A 3,796-nucleotide genomic window follows, 5' to 3' on the forward strand; every position below is an offset into this window, starting at 1 on the left:
TTACACAGCCCGGTGTGTCTGTTGTGTTGTGTGCCAAACTGACGCTCGCAGCCGCAGAATGGGACTGATGACACAAAATGCGGAAAAGATCCTGACTTCATGACGTCACGCGCCCATAAAATAATTACAAAGTCACGCCCTCTTCCGCATACGAACCAACGTTACTCCAGAGACAACAGAGTAGCGTTCAGCCGAGGACCAAAATGCGAGACTCATTAGCCAATGAACAGCCAGTAATGGGTCTCGCGCTACTTTTGCATGCTAAAATAAAGCTGATAATGTACAATTTGATTCAAGGGGGGAAAAACTTTCACAGTACAACACAAACTGTCTATTTTGCTGCAACTCGACAGTGCTGCTTAATCCAGGACCTTACTTCCTGGAACTCCTGAGAGTAAAAAAAAACTGGTCCATTGGAGTGAATAGAGATGTCGCAACTCTCGCCTCTGGGCTCCGCCAATGGAACTCTTCCGGTCTCCTAAATGGGTGTGGTTCTCGGTTTGTGATTACCTGTCTGGTATGAAACCTCATGACATTGGGCGTGGCAGTGGCGAAACCATGCCAAACCTCCGTAGCACAGATACAAGAAGTGACTGCAAGTCGGTCCATAATCAAGTTCTTGATGAGAATTAAAAGGTGAAAACAAGCTTGGTTTCTGACAACAGTTGTATTCATCCCAAACCTGTTCTGTTATATTGAGTGGCAGTCTTTGCCCTCACTTGTCTTATCGGCGCCATGTTTGTGCCACTTCACAAAGAAAAAACAACACTCATTTAATAATATGCCACCCATTTTTTATACGAGCTGATTGGTTCTTTATTTGTGTAAAGAAACAAAAAGTTTATATGAAGCTACACATGTTCGATGTAGCAAAAAGTAGTTAAAATATTGTTAATTTACTGTTTTGCTTTTCATTTAAACGCATGTTGGCAGCGGAGGTTTGAGGCTGAGGCCTTGCCACGCAGAAAATGTAATGCGGAACCCCGCGTCAGTTAATAGGCTAGTATGAGTTGTGCCAAACAAACAAAAACTATAGGCCTACATCACATCGCTTATATTTTGACATTCTGAGTGAGAGCAGAATTAGCTCAAGAGTTTCATGTAGCTATATGCATGTTGTGTTAAGGTTGTGTGAACTGTCGCAGTTTTTAAAATGTAAACAGAGTTAGCTGGCTAGAGTCAGACACACAAGCCTCACGCCACTTGGGCTCCATTGAGACACTGCATGAAATAGGCCACGCCTATCACGGGGGAAAAGCTCCGTTCATTTCCACACACCAGCGTAATTTTCCTTGAATTAAACATAGCTAAAAGCTGTTGTGGTGGGCTGCGCAGACAACAAATGTAAAAAATCACCAGTTAAAGTTTTTTTGTAGGCTACTCCCGAGGAAAACAAGGAAGCCATTGAGAATTGGAGAGAAGAATTCCGTATATACAATCTTTTTGTGCAACACCCAACCATGCATGCGACATAGGAGAATGCGGATTGGACGGGAGTTTGTGTTTTCCCCTGTTTTGGGCGTGGTTCCTGAATGATGACGCGCTCCGCAGTGTCTCTATAGGGTTCCATTACCGTTGCCACCCAGTGACGCGGTTTGTTTACCAAAATGCTGCTCGGCTGATCCCTCGTATATCAGTATCTGAGTAAGTAGTGGTAGTAATATTATTCATATTATAGCACTATTAGAGTATAGTAGTAGGCTAATAGTCATAAGAGATTAAATTTACCGTTTTATACTGTATTTCTAGGTAAGACTCGGATAGATAGACCAATTATCTCACTAATTTATATTCACTGCTACGCATATTTCTTATTTTCTTAGTTCTATTCATATTGTATTATCTATCTATGCAGTAGGCTATACAGGATCGGCTCGCCCTACCCTACAGCAGGCCTATTCAACTGGCGGCCGGGGGACAAATCAGGCCCACCAATCAAGTCACACCGGCCCGCCGACCATTTCTGGGAGAGAGAGAGAAGCTCGTCCTCCCTGCTCCCTGCATGTGAATCCCCCCTCTCTCTCTTTCACTCTGTCTCTCTCTCTGTCTACTCAATGTGCCTCATTGCGTTTGAGCTAGCGCTATCTCTGTCGGCTTTCACTCCATGCACACTGTAGCTTTCTCTACCGAACTCCCTCTCTCTCACTATCTCTCTTGATGACACACAGAGTCTACTTCAGCAGATAAAAATCCAGTCCTTCTCTTTCCGTTTTTCATTTGTGGATTTTGATGGGGGGGTTCTGTTTCTGAAAAGAAAATAGAATTACCACAAACATTTGCAATGTAGTAAAATCAAAGATTTGAAGATGTGGTGGCATGTTGTGTCAGTACATAACACTATATGATGATAATAGTTCACGGAAATGTCCAGCGCCCGGGCCCTTAGCTTTCTGACAATGTGGCCCCCTGAACAATATAGTTGAATAGCCCTTCCCTACAGGATTGACTTGCCCTACCGGATGTGCTCAACTCGGGGTCGACAACTACAGATGAAGTTAAACTCTCACAACATTTTATTTTCAAAAAGTAAGACTCATATGGTTATGAGTAATGGTCCTGTGACACTTGAATCATGATCATTGAATTCATATTTTTAATGTCTACTATCATGTCTGATAACATCAGTAGCTTAGCTTGTTAGCTCATCTAAAGCTGTTGGACATTTTGCCCACGTTAATTCCACGTGACCGATGTACAGCCAATCACAATGCGTGCCCGAGCCGATTTGGTAGGCGAGCCGAAATTGCACCGACACCTGAGCTTGTCAAAATAAATACTCATCGTCCCATTGGCTCACGAGAGCATGGGCCCCTGGCCAATCCCATGCAGCGCTTGATTGCTGCGTAAGCAGGCTCAGGGCGTGGTCTTCCCAAAATCTGTGGCGGGTTCAAATTTTAACCAATAAATTATTGGTTAAAATTAGACCTTTGCAGCTCAGATTCAGCATGGAAATATAAAATAGAATATGAGCAGCACCTCTATCTATCTATAATAAAAGGGAGCTAGTGGCCTGTCTCTGTCTCTCTGCGATTTTTGTCACGGAAGTGATGTCACTCAACTGGAAGTGATGTCATCAGTGATGTGAAGTTGTGACATCATCAGTGATGTCAGAAGAGCAAGTGAGCCTGCACAGTGGTCGATCTGCAGGGCCGGCGAGGCCACTGATGATGTCACAATGTCTGTGACATCATCAGTGATGTCATCAGTGACATCATTATTGACCAAAATCATGTTATGACATCACTGATGATGTCATAGGCACTGACGATGTCATAGGCATCGTGACATCATTGGTGATGTCGCTTGTGCAATTGTGGTTTTTTGGTTACACTCAAACAAATGTTACATCACTGATTATGTCATAGACATTGTTGTGATGTCATCAGTGAGTGATGTCATCAGTGATGCAAAGTTGAGCAATTGTTAGTCTCGGCTCCCAGACGTTTGGTGAGCGGCGCCAACAGCGCGAAGTGGATAGAGACTGAGAACTGAGTCTAAGCAATTGTGTGCTGCGCATACCAATAGAGCAAGCGAGGCCATGCAGCAGCCGAGCTCCGGGCAAGGCCGAGCTGCATATGCGAGCTGCAGGGCCAGCTGCAGGGCGGACAAGCCCACGCAGCGGGTGAGCCTAGGAACCGAGGTCCCTATTCTCCCACAGGCCTTCGGCGCTAAAACGGGCCTTAAACGCAAAAAAACGTGCCTTGCGCCTGTTTCGGGAAAATAGCAATAGGCTTTAGGCTGCCAAATGCGCTTTAGGCCGAATGGGCGTGGCGGAGTCCCTGAATGCGCCGAAGTG

This window comes from Poromitra crassiceps, assembly GCF_964638095.1.
Source record: "Poromitra crassiceps genome assembly, chromosome: 11".
Taxonomy (NCBI): domain Eukaryota; kingdom Metazoa; phylum Chordata; class Actinopteri; order Beryciformes; family Melamphaidae; genus Poromitra; species Poromitra crassiceps.